Source organism: Vicugna pacos, chromosome 34 (assembly GCF_048564905.1).
Source record: "Vicugna pacos chromosome 34, VicPac4, whole genome shotgun sequence".
Lineage (NCBI taxonomy): Eukaryota > Metazoa > Chordata > Mammalia > Artiodactyla > Camelidae > Vicugna > Vicugna pacos.
This window is the reverse complement of record NC_133020.1, coordinates 9,337,817-9,352,915: the sequence shown is the minus strand read 5'-3', so window position 1 is coordinate 9,352,915 and position 15,099 is coordinate 9,337,817. Positions and strand designations below refer to the sequence as shown.

Here is a 15,099-nt window from a genome sequence, read left to right as displayed (position 1 = left end):
AACGACCGTATGATCCAGCAAATTCACTTCTGGATATGTATCCAAAGGAAGTGAAAACAAGTTCTCAAAGAGATATCTGCACTCCATATTCATTGCAGCATTATTCACAACAGACAAGATATGAAAACAACTTAAGTGCCTGTCAACAGATGAATGAATACATATACATATCTATAATGGAATACTATTCAGCCATTAAAAAGAGAATCCTGTCATTTGTAACAAATGGATGGACCTTGAGGGCAATATGCTAAGTGAAATAAACCAGACAGCAAAAGACAAGTACTGCATGGTATCACCTGTATGTGGAATCTTCCAAAAAAAAAAATCAAACTTGTAGAAATAGAGAGTAGAAAAGTGATTACCAGGGGCTGGATCATGGGGGAAGTAGGGGGACAGGTTGGTAAGAGTACAAACTTCCAGCTACAAGATGAATAAAGTTTAAGGAGCTAATGTATAACATGGTGACTATAGTTGATAACACTGTATTATATTAACTGAAATTTGCTAAGAGAAGAACTTAAATGTTCTCAATAACAACAACAAAAAGATAAATAGGTGAGGTGATGAATGCATTAATTAACTATTTTGAGGGAATTCTTTCATAATGTACTTAAGACAAGTTATTAATATTTTTACTTTATAAATCTTCTTCTGGCTAAATAAACAAATCTACAAGCAACATTTCATGCAGGCATCCTTTCCCTATCTCTATTTCTTTAAGATAGATTCCTAGAGATAGAATATTTCAAACATGTTGACCAATGGCGTTACAAACGGGAAAGGCAGTAGAGCCTAACATGAACATTTGGAAGATCAGCTTTTCTCAAACTTCACTAATTCATCAATTTTATGAATTAAAAAAAGGCCATTTCAATGTTCTGATTTTCATGCTTTTGCTAGCGAGTTAAAACTTTTACAAGTGTACTACTCATCTCTCTTCTTTTATAGATTGTGCTCATGGCCTTACTTACATATTTATATTTTGGTAGTTACCTTATTAATGATATTTACCATTAGTGTGTCCCATGTGTAATAATTATTTTTCTAAATTGGGGGCTGTATTAGTTTGCTAGAGGTGCCATAACAAAGTACCACACACTCAAACAACAGAAATTTATTTACTGACAGTCTGGAGGTTAGAGGTCCAAGGTCAAGGTCTGGCAGGCTTTAAGGGCTCTCTTCTTGGCTTGCCCAGATGGCTGCCTTCTCACTGTGTTCACATGGTCTTTTCTCTGTGTGTGCACAACCTTGTCTCTTTATCTGTCCTAATTTCTCCTTATAAGGACACCAGACTGACTGGGTTCATGCCCATTCTGATGGCTTCATTTTAACTTAATCACCTCTTTAAAAACCCTATCTCCAAAAACATTCTGAGGTACTGGGTGTTAGGGCTTTAACATATGAGTTTGGGGAGAAAACAATTAAACCCGTATTAGAGGGGTAAAATTAAATTTTGTTTAATGTGATTTTTTATTTAAAGATTTTTTAAAATTTATACAATCAAATATCTCCCTTCTCTATAGAGTCTACATTTGCTTCTGACCATTGGACTATAAATCAAAGATCACCACAAGCACCCTTACAGGTTCAATACAGGCAAACCCGGGAGACAGTTTGATTCCGATTCCAGACCACCACAATAAAGCAAATACAGTCTATTTAGTATGCAACAGCATTATGTTGAAAAATACATGTATACTCTAAAAAATACTTTACATTGCTAAGAAATATGCTAACCAAACCTGAGCCTTCAGCAGGTCATATGTAGGTAGTAACATGAAAGATCACTGATGATCAAAACAGTAAAAAAGTTTGAAATATTTTGAGAATCACCAAAATGTGACACACAGACACAAAATGAGCCAATGCCCTTGGAAAAACAGCCAAAAGACTTGCTTGACACAGGGTTGCCACAAAACGTCAGCTTGTAAAAAACACAATTATCTGAGAAATGCAATAAAACAAGGCATGCCCCAGACAGTTCACAGAACTCAGGAAGATGTTACTGAACGCAAGTTCATGTGCTGGACTCACCGTGAGGCCAAACTGAAACATTGGAGTTTGGAGCAGAGAAAGGTTTATTGCAGGGCGAGCAAGGAAGACAGAGTGGCTCATGCTCAGAAAAACCCCTGAAGGTTTTCAGCTGAGCGTTTTTAAAGGTCAGCTGAGGGAGGGGCGCCCCAGGGTATGTGATCAGCTGTGCACAATTCTCTGGTTGATGGTGACCATTCCTTGGGTGCCAGAAGGTCTGGGGGCCATGTGCTCAAGATCATCAAGTAGTTAATTTCTTCCATTTGGTGGTAGGTTTTAGCATTTGAAAAACTCGGAAAACATGCCTGAGATACCACTATCTGGGTACTTCAGAGAGGAGCTATAGCAGTGGATATAGGGGAGGGGTCTACCCAGGAAAGGCCTCCTGTTCCATTACAAAGACTTGATAAACTACTGAGAGGATCCAACTCAGGAACAGCCAGATAGAAGAGGTGCGCAGGACAAAGTATGTGGGAAGGGGCAGGAAGTTTTCATGTCCTTTCCAGGTACATCACCCTTCTGGCTCTTCCAAATGTTGACCAACCTGGAAGTTCTCTGAAACCATGCATCCTTGTGGGGTTTTTTAAAATGATGGTTATTAAATAAGCATGGTTAAGTTATTGGCCATAAGCGATTAACTCAGTCTCCAGCCTCTCTCCCCTCCCTGGAGGTGGTCGGGCGGTGGGGTGGAGGTGGAGTTGAAAGTTTCAGCTTTTCAAGTAGTTGGTTTCCCTGGCAACCAGCCCCTCAGCCTTAGGGACTTTGCTAAAATTACCTCATTAACATAAACTCAGGTGGTTGAAAGGGGTTTGTTATGAGTAACAAAAGATGCTTCTTTCACCTTTATCACTTTTATCACTTAGGAAATTCCAATGGTTTTAGGAGCTTTAATCATAAATCACAATATCACATAATCTCCTAGCACAAACCTTAGAAACCGGTATTTTTATAATTCTGAATCTTTCCATCAAGAATATGGTTTGTGTTTCTCAGTAAAATTTTATAGTTTTTTTGAAAAATACACATACCAAATATTTCTAAGATTACTTAGTCTTCAACATTTGTGTCATTAATATGATTGGAATGTTTTCTATTTTATTTTCTAAAAGATTATTTAAGATCTTTTGTTTTATTTTATGTGTAACAGATTTAGCAAAGCTGTTAGTCACTTCATGTTTCTATCGTAACTGGGCTTCTTTACCAAAGTTCATCATTAATTTAGGTTGTTCAATTGATTCTCTAGGTGTTTCTTGGTGGGGGTAATCAGAGTCTGTGAAAGAATATTATTTTGACTCTTTTTCAAAGTTGATACTTCTTATGTCATTTTTTTCTTGTCTGATAGAAAATCTGGTGATGTTTATATATGCCATATATCTAAAATTGAAATCTGCTTGTGATATTGTTATTCAAAATCATCTAGCAGGCTTCCAGCATTTTCAGACAGCCTCAGACATCCTTGGTAAAGTCTGACCTTTCAAGATCTGGTCCCTGACAACCTCCTCATTCCATCTCCCAGATAACCCCTAATGCTAATTCTTTACTAGATCTTCTGGCCACATTGTACTGTAGTTTCCTAAATGTTCGGACCTGCTACTTTCTTTACCTAGAAAACACTTTCTCCGTTTTCCTTTTATTTTCACCCTTCCACCCAGCTCAGGGCTTCTCATATTTTACTCTGTGAATCACCTGGGGATCTTGTTTGAAATGCAGATGTGACTCAGTGGTTCTGGGGTGAGGACCTGAGAGTCTGCATTTCTAACTAGCTCCGCAGATCAGCAGCATCACATCCTTAGCAAGGACCTGGCTAACTCTTCCTCCTTCTCCTCCGTGACAATTTAGTTCAGTCACCTCGAGTCAGCTTCCCTGGACCACAGCCTCACAGCATCCCCAAAGTACCAGGTGGTGGCCCAGTACAGACTGATGGTAGACACTCTTATCAGTCTACACTATCTTGTACGTTACCAGAGACACGCTACAAGCTGAATACTGAATAAATGAACAAACAAATGATATAGGAAAAATAAGCTCCATTTAGGGATTGATAACAGGATTAATAAAATCACACCTTTGGCAGAACAGAATAGAATAATGTTGTGAACAAAAATACTGCAACCATATCAGTAAACAAAGAATGCTGAAACCAAGTCATCAGCGGCTGCTGCCACCCCCCAGTGAGGACAGGCCTGCAGCCCGGCCTCTGCAGCCACTCATAATGGTGCCCTCTGAGCAGACTCAGAATAATAAAGGACAAAATAACGGCCCTTGATAGCTAGGTGCTTGTCAAAGGAATGAATTCAATGAGCCCAAAGGTTTTCTTCCTCCCATACATAGAAAAGCGCTGAATTCTTTAACTTGAGATGCCCGGTTTTCTTTACATAACAAGTAATCTTTTATTGTTCCAACTACCTGGTCTTTGATGTAAAGCTCCTATATATCCTGGCTCCTCCCCTACCTCTTCGGAGCAGCCCCTCAGAGCCATCTCAAGGGCTATCATCCCGGCTCCAGTCCTCCCGCCAAATAAAACATAACTCTCAACTTTTAGGCCGCGCATTTATTTCAGTCGACACGTGTTGATAGAAATAGGTTATGTGCTCCAAAGGTATTCTGGGTCTTTGAAATTGTGAACATACTAAAACTAAATAAATAAATATGAAAAGCATTGTTTTCTATTACTTGACCAGCTAGATATTTGATGGACTCTATAAACCATTTTTTTCCAAAAAGAGTCAATTTCAATTTAGATATGCATTTTATCTTATAGCATTTCTATATCATTCTTTAATTTTGCCTATTTCTTTAAAATCTATAAAGCATTATAGCACTTTTTTTCCTCTTAATTCCATGTAAAGACTGACTCTATTTCTTCCCGTTAGAGATGAAAAACCTGAGACTAGAAGAGGCTTAGAGAAGTTAACCGTGCTTGTCGAGATTACAGAATCAGGTGTTGGCAGAGCAGACGCTTAACCCCACATCTTCTGATGCCTCCAGTGTTCTAGATACTTACCACACCTGCTTGAAACTTTTTCAAAGCCCCAAACTAGCAGAGACAGTGATATGATACCGTACCCATGATATTCAGTTTTGGTTGTGATGTAATCAGATTTCACCTCTAGTCTGCAATTTTTTCCCCTATATTGAAATAACAAACTTAGTTTCCCTCTCCTGTTGTTTTCTTTTCTCTTTTTTCTTCTTCTAAGCTAGAGCTTAGCTTTGTGGGCTGGCTAAAATAGTTGATTTGTGGCAGAAAAAAAAATGTGGTAGTTCATACCCTACAAAGAACCCCGTAACAGCAGCGGGGCTGACGAATGAACACCGAGCACCTATCACCGCGGTAAGCAGGGTTTCAGCACTGGAGGGCGTCACAGAGGTTGCCCATGAACAGACAGGGGGTCAAGGCCACAGAAGCGAAAGGTCTCATAGTCCAAAAACATCCAGTTACTTACGGTCTGTGCTGAGCTGGCTGCCTGGGTGCCCTGACGTCCGCCCTGTGATCTCTCACCCACACTGGCCACGGATCAACCTGAGCTGAAAAATCAAAGGCTTTGAATTTCAAGGTGGACTAACCTGGGATAAAAACTGGTCTGAGAAACTCCGATAACTTTGTAAATAAAGCAGTCACGCTGATACGGCATGTAACTGTTGGTTGTATATATTTAGCGTTACCATGGTCTTACGTAAGCTAAGCACCGCTGCCTCTCAAATCTTATTTTCTCTTACTCTCCCCACACTCATTGCTCCACTTGGGTCCCCTCTCTGTTCCCCCAATACAACAAGCAGCCCCTAAATCTGGGTCTTCATACCTCCTGGGTCCCCTGCCTGCAACAGTTTGCCCCCTAGGACTTGATCTTTGTTCCCACATCAGCCTTCTGGAGACCCTCCCTAACCACCCTCTCTAAACCAGCATGTGCTGGCCCCCTCCATCCCATTAACCTCAGTTGTCTCTCTTTATAGCAGTTTTCACTCCTTAATGTAGGTCTTCTTGCTAATTTAATTTCTTGTCTGCAAGCTCCACAGAATAGTTGTTATTTTCCACTGTAATGAACTTGGAACAGGGTAAGCGCCCAATGACTGAATGAATAAAACATCCCAGACTTGAAAGTGGTAGAAGGAAGACTGAGTAAAACCTCAGAGGTGTAGAAGTCTTCTCCACTAAGGAAGAGAATCAATTTACCCCTAAAAAAATGTGTAAATAGGTATCACATACTGGACACTACTCAAACTTTTGCAGGAGTTACTCCTTACAGAAAAGCTTTATTAAGGTATTATTTACAACCAATTGGACGTCACTACTGAGGTGACTAGGCACATCCACACATAAGATCCTTTAATAAATGGCATTTTCTAACATTCCGCCTCCAACATCAGTACAACTCAATCTTAGGTTACACCGTGCTTTAGGCCAGGTCTGGCTTGGATTAAATCCATATTTGAAAAATCCAAGCATTGATTGATTTCATGCCTAAGGCCAGTGTGATTGGAACATACTCCATGCTTCATAAGCAGAATCCAAAGTTGCGAAAGATTCCAATTCCAAGACAGAAAAGTATTCAGGAGGCTAACAAGTGCATCTGTTTTTGCCTTATTCAGAAACGCATGTTTAAAAACAAAACAAAGCAGAACCCTGGCCATTTTGAAAGCATATAGCTTATGGCAATCCTGAAATGGAGCCTTTGCCATCCTAAATGTGGGCTGGGATGGCCGGGGAGTTGGCAAAGTGCCATATCTGCACTTAGACATCAGTCACCCACCCGCCTCCCCATTGCACTGAACCTCAGGAATCCAGGCACCCACACCACTGAGGCTCCCAAAACATTCTACAGTCCCCAGGGATTTCCCAGACAGCCAGGGACACTGCAACTAACGTGTCCCTGTACCTGCTTTCTTCCTCTTTCCCGCTATTTCCAGACTTCCGGTTCCTCTACCTCGTAGATGGCTCAAGAAACTGACTCTGTACCTAAGAAACTTAGGAAAGCTCTGGGTCTGAAATGAAGCACTGCTCCAATTTTCACCTTCTCTCCTGCATCACATTCCCACTAGATGGTGAATTCCTTTCTCTCTAGCTATTAAATGTTTAAAAAGGAAAAAGGTAAGAGAAAGTAAAACAATCCTCTCTTAATTCTACGGCTCCCTCTAGTTACCACTTTATTCCTCTTCTCTTATTGTAACTAGGTTTCCAAAAATTTTTCTGTAGCTTAAGTATGACTGAAACATTATGCTGTGGACCAGAAATTGACACAACATTGTAAATGGACTATACTTCAACTAAAATTTTGTTTTAAGTTTTTAATAATTAGTAGTGTATATGAATCACTACGTAGAGGCATTGTGCTTACCAACTGGTACAACTGAGATGTGTGAATGTTTCTTATCCCCGTGTTCCAATGGGGAGGACACTGAGGCTTAGAGCAGTTCATTAGTTTCCACAGAGTCACACAGAGAGTACACAGCAGACCTGGGGTGCAAATCCACAGTCTTGCTACCATGCGCTGAGATGGCCAAGACACACCGTCTGCCCAAGCTCAACACACTATAATCCAATGTCCAGATAACAAAGTTTCCAGCTCAAACCAGGACTGTTGGCCGCTTTTTCAGTCCTTCTTCAGCACCAGGAGCCTTCAGCTCTCTTTGCCTGCCGACCCCCGCTCTCCAGGCCGCCCTGCTGCATTCTCTCTTGGACCCCGTCCTATTTCTCTGACCGCTTCCTCTCGGCTTCTCCTTCATAGCCATGTCTTCTGAATTTACATCCTTTTTAATATTCATACTTGCACCCTCCCCTACGTGATTTCTTTTGCATTCGAAGATTTTTCTCTACCATGTCTCCTAAAAGTGGACACCTCTAATTGAGAGCTATCTATTGGACACAGTCTTACTTAATCACAGATACCTCAACCTCGATTTACCTGTGAGGAGACCACCCTGATGTTGCTCTGTGAACATGCAGCTTTTGCAAGCGTGAGAAGACCTGTAAGGAGGAGACTCCCACACTGAATACAGGGGATCATGGAAGGAGAGGGTAGGCTCTAATGCTGGAAAAGAGGGAGTCCTGAGATGGAAAGTCTGAGAGTGGGACGTAGGTCAGTGAGAGAGAAGGCTCAGGCTCCACTCTGAGTCTAGTCACCAAATAACTGGTATTACAGGTTTGTACTCATTACAGGTTCTAATATGGAACCCACCATAGAGAGGAAGACCAATAGCTAGAAAAGGATAAAGTTCTCAAAGGCAGGGGTTAACAAAGCCTCTACATGAGGGGCAGACAGCATACATTCAAGGTAGACCATGTGATCTCTGCCACTGCCACTTAACTCTGTCATAGTAGCGTGCCTGCAGCCCAAGATAATGTGTAAGTGAACAATCATCTCTGTGTCCAGTAAAACTTTTTTTTTCCCCGAAAACCATTGAGGGGCTACTGTTGGTCTTCAGTCCATAGTTTGCTGACTATTGATCTAGAGACAGAAAGTAAAGATCCGTAAGTTGTCACCATAAAACCACTGCCAGCTCCTGCTTTTCTTTCATCCCCTAGCATTTAGTTTGAACATTTTACTGATTCCTCAGCTGTACTCAAAGAAGTTTAAGGACTGGTAGTTTGTCTACGCGTGAGCAGGGCTTTCACTGCGGGAGCAGCACACCCCAAGGTCAGGCATTTTATCTACAACCAGTCTGTGAGCCTCTCGAGGACGTGAGCATAGCTTATTCGTTAGTGTCGACGCCCAGCACTGAGCACCTTGCTTAGCATATTAACGCTGCTCGACAAATTTGTGTCAGCTGAACGAGCTGAGTCTTCAGCACTGGTAGGTTGTACTCAGTCTCCAGTTTTCAACTATTTCCCCTAATCCCAAGACTGATGCAAATGTTCCCAATGTACGTAGAGATGACACAAATCAACAGAGGCCAGCTCAAGCCCATACTTCCTGACATATGGAAATAAAGGCGACTTTCCCAGCCTTTAAGTCACTCATGTATTTGTAATAGTGTTCCAAAATTTAGCTTTGTGTTGAAGGACTCTACACTAGATGAGGCTGACCTGGCTGGGACACCAGTATTAGACCCTTTCTCTGACATAGTCTATCCCAGTGGCCGCATCTTTCCTCTTAGGACAGACAGTGTTGGCCTTGACTCCATGTTCTACTGGTTATGTTCAACCATGGAGTCCAGCAGAGGAAGAGAGATGAGGGCTAAAGAAGGCAGTTACCATTTGTGTTGTCTTCTTATTGCTACAATGCAAAGTATCACAGATTTAGCGGCCTGACACAGCACATATTCTTACAACACTGGGATCACAGGTCTGAAATCAGCTTCACTGGGCAGATGTCAAGGTGTCAGTGTGGCTGGTTTCTTCTGGAATCTCTGAGGGGAGAGACTGTTCCCTTGCTTTTTCAATTCTAGTGACCTCTTTCATTCCTTGGCTTGTGGCCTCTTTCCTCCGTGTTCAAAGCCTAGAACTCCAATCTCTGTTTCTGTCATAACGTCACTGTCTCCAACTGTAGTCAGATCTCCCTGTAGTCAAACCTGCCTCTTAAATGACAATTTAGGGCCCATCCAGATTACTCAGGCTACTCTGCGTGTGTTAAGATCCTCAACCTAATTGCATTTGTGAAGCCCCTTTTGCCATGTAAGTTAACATTCACAGGTTGCAGGGATTAGGATGCAGATATCTTTCAGGGCCATTATTCAGCCTCCCACATCATCATTTTCCACTGCCCTTCAACTTCCTTTTATACATTACATGCATTTTACAGGGGACACTGCTGAGATACCAGATCCTGAGAAGAGACACCATTCAAACGTTAATGGGTTAAATAGTGACCATTCACCATTTTATTAACAGATATTTAACAGGTATCCAGCAGGAATCTGGAACTGTTAGCCCTTGAAACAAACATCGTAGACATCCCCCTGCTCTCATGGCGCTCGGTGGTCACGACGTCGTTACTAAATCACGCCTGCCCTCCCACTTACTTCCTTCTCTGTGGATTTGCCCTTCCTAGTCCAGCCCTGCCTTCCTGACCCTAAGCCGAGTAACACCATCTTTCCGGGAGGATGGAACAAGAACAGAATTCACTTCCCATGTAACATGACTGAGTTATTAGCATTAAAAACCTACTTAGATGATGTTTCACTCTTCAGTTATGTTTACTTCTCCTAACCTGAAGTGGCATGGAAAAATATTGCAGTATCCCAGGCATGGGTTAAACCTGCAAAGGCTCCTAATCTCCTCTGAATAGGGATTAGCGACTGCATAAATATAGCCCAAGAAAGAGCTGATTCCTGGAGAATGAAAGCTGCTTTCACCGCAAAGTGCTAAGTGACGACTCGGATACGTGAACTGTTTAGTTTCCCTCTTTATAGATAGGGGTCTGCTTCCACCTACTGGCTGGAGAATTTCACAACCATCAGTACAACACAGGTAATTTCCACTTGGATCTTTGTATCTGTTTCTGATTTGTAGCCATAATGTCAGCTCCTGTCTACCAAGGACTTCTTGACTCCAGAACCTAGTCCCAGCTTCTGGAGTGACTGATTTGACGAGCCAGTGTGTTATGTTACGAAAATTGTTAGGCAGCTACGGATAGCCAAGGGATCTAAGAGGACATCTGAAGCCATGGAGACGTCCATGGGACACAGCACACTAAGAGAGGCCCAAGGAAAATGGATAAGAGGATTCAAGGAAGTAAGGTCATGGCTGGAATTTCAGGGGACATTTGACTAGCAGTAGTTGAGAAAGGAGAATTCTGTTGCTCCAAACACAATGTTGGGGATTGTGACTGGTCTTTGTTAAATCACGTGAGAGCAAACAACTTGAGAATTCTCTAGGAAAGTTAGAATTTTCAGAGAAAGAATGTTTACTTGGTGGTCCATAGTGTTAAGAATATATTAGAAAATAGGGCTAATTAGGATTTCTATTACAGAGAACGAAATGCTATACTGGTGCTATTCAACAGGATACACATTTTTGCCTTTTGAGGATGAAAAAATATTATCCTGAGTTTGAGCCAAAGATACCAGAAAGGGATGAGGGAAATAATATCTGTATCATATGAAATATATTAGAGGGCTTTATCATAAGGTCCTGTGGAATTAGCATAAATACTGTCTCTAATCAAATAAATGCAAAATGAAACAACAGTGAGTTTCCATTTTGCAACTAACTGTCCAAAATGGAAAAAAAGATATGACCGATGGCCATAAACTGAGAGGTGCAATATATATGGAGGAACTGTTGTTGATAGACCCTCTCTGGAAAACAATTTGAAAAATGAGTTTTTAAAAGCTTATACTCTTTGAATCAGTAATTTTGGTGCTAGGATAGTATGCTATAGAAATAATCATAGATGTGTTCAAAAACTAGAAGATGTTCATTACAGTACTGTTTATGATTAGAAAATGCCTATTGTAATAACTACCACTTACTGAGTGAGTATAAAATCTGACATTGTGCTTGATCCTTGATCCTGAGAGATAGCAGGAAATGAAAGGGAGAGAAAAGGGAGGAGGAGAAAAAGGGAAATCATGTATGAAAACAGAATTAATAGAGCACTTCCTATCTTCTCTGTTTCTTGACAGCTTAATGATTTGGTATTTCAGTCCTTGGAAAGAGTTAGGTTAAAGGTAAAAGCCTTAGGAATAATTTAAGTGAGACCTTGACCCTGGCCTCACACCTTAAACCAAAATTAATTCAAAATGGAGTACAGACCTCAGTGTAATAGCTAAAAATACAAAACCTCTGGAGAAAAATGAGAAAATTTTAATTGACCTTGATTTTGGCAAAGATTTTTCACTTAGAACATAAAAAAGCACAAAATGTAAAGAAAGAAACAAATTAGACACTATCAAGATTTTAAACTTTTGCTCTTGAAAATCTTTGCAAACATTTATCCTTTGTTAGAAGACATCTAAAGAACTCTTACAGTTCAGTAGTAGGAGCACAATTCCAGTAAGAACTGGGCAAAAGATTTGAGCAGACTTATCAATGACAACAAAGAAAATCCATGGTATGTTTCTCTTGTTTGGCTTCTTTCATTTCTCTCAGCACAGTTTGTAGTTTTAAGTGTACAGTTCCTTCACAACTTCTGTCAAAAGTGTTAAGCATTTCATATTTTTATACTACTATTAATTGCAATATTTTAATTTCAATTTCTAACTGTCCAGTGCTAGTATATAGAAGAGGGTACCAGACACTATTCTAGGCACTGGGGATACAGCAGAAAATAAAATAGACAAAAAACTATCCTTGCTCTTTTGGAGTTTACACTGTAACGTAAATGTATCAGTGCTAAGGCAGAGAAAGGCAGACAATAAACAAAATAACATGACTAAAATTCATAGCATGATGAATGATGAGATAAAAATAAAGTAGTAAGAGGTCAGAGTGGGTAATATTTAAAATAATTTTCAGAGAAGACCTCACTGGGAGAGTATCATTAGGGTGAGAACTAAAAGATGCTGATTGAGTGAGTTATGCAGATATCTGGAGAAGGATATTGTAGACAGAAAGAACAGCCAGTCCAAAGATTCTGAGTACAGGGTTTCTGTCTTATAGGGCCTTGAGGCCATCCTTTGGACTTTATGCTGAGTGATGTAGGAAACCATTGGAGGATTATAGCAGAGCAATGTCATGACATGACCTGTTTTAACACCATGATTCTGGCTGCTGTGTTAAAGTTTATGTAGGGGGGTAAGGTTGAGTGAGGGGTGGTGCATGTAAAGGAGATAACTTGAGATACAATTTGAAGGGTGTTGCAATAACTCAAGACCAGAGTGATAACTGGGGTGGTGGTGAAAAGCAGTCAGATTCGGGATATATGTTAAAGTAAAGCCTGATAATTGTATAATGGAGGAGTCATGAATTATTCCAACATTTTGTGAGTGTGTGCAACTAGAAAAATAGAATTACAGCTTACTGAGATGGAGAATATTCCGGGAGGAGGTCTGGGAAGGGAGGATGATGAGAAGAGCTTGGAAAATATTAAGGATGAGGTGCCTCTGACACCTGTAAAGGGGGATGGTGGGCAGGTAATGGAAAAATCTAGGGCTCAGGAGTGAAGTCCTGGTCAGAGGTAAAAATTTGGGAATTAACAACATATAGATAGTATTAAGACATGAGAAAAAAAGAGATGATCAAAATATAACAGTTAAATCCTGAGACACTTTAATTAAGAGGTCAAAGTATATATAAAGGATTTAGTAAATGAGCTTAAGATAGAGTAGCCAGTGAGTTAAGAGGAAACTCACAAAAGATGGTGTCCTGGAAAGTATTTTCAGGAGGGAATAATTAGCTCTGGACAATGCTGCTAATAGGTCAAGTCAGATGAGGATGCCATCACATGCGGCATTTAGGTAATTTATGACTTGAGCAAGAGTAGTTTGAGTGAAGAGTTGGGGCAGGGGGGAACTTGACTGAAGTGTGTTCAAGGGAGAATGTGAGGAAAGGAATGGAAAACAATCATTACAGATAAGCCTTTTATGAAAAAATTTTAAGTGTGAAAATAGCACAGAAATAGAGTAATACCTGGAGGGGAATGGGACCAAAATAGGATTTTTGAAGATGGGAAAGTGATGGCGTGTTTATCTGGTGATGGGAACATTTCTTTAGAACGGAAAAATTGCTACCCTTGGGAACACAAGAGGAAGTAATCTGGTGCACACACACCAGATTTGGCCTTAGCTATACAGACTTCATCAAGGCAGAGTATGTGGTACTGATGCTATCGGCAGACAGATGTGGTGAAAGGAGCTTTTCGATGTTTTGTTCTTCATTTTTGTCAGTGAAATGGTCATCAGCTGAAGGTGGAGGTGGGAAAGGATGTATCAAGAGTTTTGAGGAGTGAAATGAAGGCATAAAATAAGTTACTCAAAAATCAAGATGACTTGGACTGGGAAAATGCAACATGACACCTAAGCAAAAGAAAGGCCCATTTGGGTATCATGATCATAAATTTAAAGTCAATAGGGTTGAGCAATTTTTCTTCAACCTCATTCAGCAGCATGGATGAATGGATTCAATCCAGGCTGTAGTTTTGTCAAGCAATTCAAATGATGCAAAGGGTCACAAATGACTTGAAGCTGTATGGAAGAAAGGTCATGGGACCATTAAATTTAACCCAGATATGGAGGGAAATGAAAGCATGAAATAAGGAACAGTGAAATCTCTGGTAGAATCAACTGATGGTCAGATAGATCCTGGTTGATGGAAGCACTGCTGTGTCCACAGTATTACTGCCCATGAACTGGCGAGACAGATAGTGGAAATTTAATCCTTGCACGTGATATGATGGAGAGGCTGCAGTTTCGGTAAGACAAAGTCCACAATAAGGCCATTGGTCAGGAAGAAGCAAGTCCACTGGAGAAGAGAAGACTGAAAACCTAAGAAGTCAGAGAGTGAGAAGGATTCTCTTCGTGGTTGTTGAAATCATCAATAATTATGACAGCAGGAGTATTTTGAGAGATTGGGTTTGAACCAAGAAGTGGGAGTGACTCAAGGACTGGTGGATGATTCCAAGAAGCAGAAGAGACAGAGTCTCAGAGAAGAGAACACGCAAGCAGCAAAGGAAGGAAAATTGGAAACTAGCGCATCTGGCATGGAGCGACATGAAGAGTAATGCTGCCCTCACTGATCACAGCAGCAGGAGAAGCAGTGTCTTCAGGGAACGGCCAGGTTTAAGTTAGAGCAAGAAGGTGAAGCAGAGAAGTTTCAGGGAAGAGGCTAAAGGTAAAGGTAATTCCACTTGTGATTAACCACGAGTTCCAAAAATCTCAAGAGAAGGATCTCGGTTCAGGATTGGGGGAGGGAGAGGAAATGAGGGGCAGATACAGGGGTGGGCAGAGCCACTTGGGGATTAGACAGGAGCTGATGAGAGTGATCAGAGAATCACGACCTTCCTGTGGTGGTGACTAACACAAGAGAGATGATGGCCATGGTAAACTTCATCATGACGGTGCCAGAGCTTCAGTGTCAGTGGGGTTCTTTGTAGGAGTATACAGCCTCCTGGAGCTGTCTCTTGACCACTGTCAAGGGAGGTGTGTTGGGACACATCTGCAGGTTGGCTTTGAACCTGAAGGCTCCCTCTT

General features: G+C 41.0%; 1 long non-coding RNA gene across 4 annotated transcripts in view; it reads right to left on the bottom strand.

Annotated features, from left to right (window-relative positions):
* Positions 1 to 15,099, bottom strand: part of LOC107033153 (uncharacterized) — a 75,975-nt gene that overhangs the window by 36,399 nt on the left and 24,477 nt on the right. For all 4 annotated transcript variants that reach the window (XR_012066973.1, XR_012066972.1, XR_012066975.1 and 1 more), the window contains exon 2: positions 5,478 to 5,559. This is a non-coding gene — a long non-coding RNA (uncharacterized lncRNA). The remainder of the gene's footprint in view (positions 1 to 5,477; positions 5,560 to 15,099) is intronic.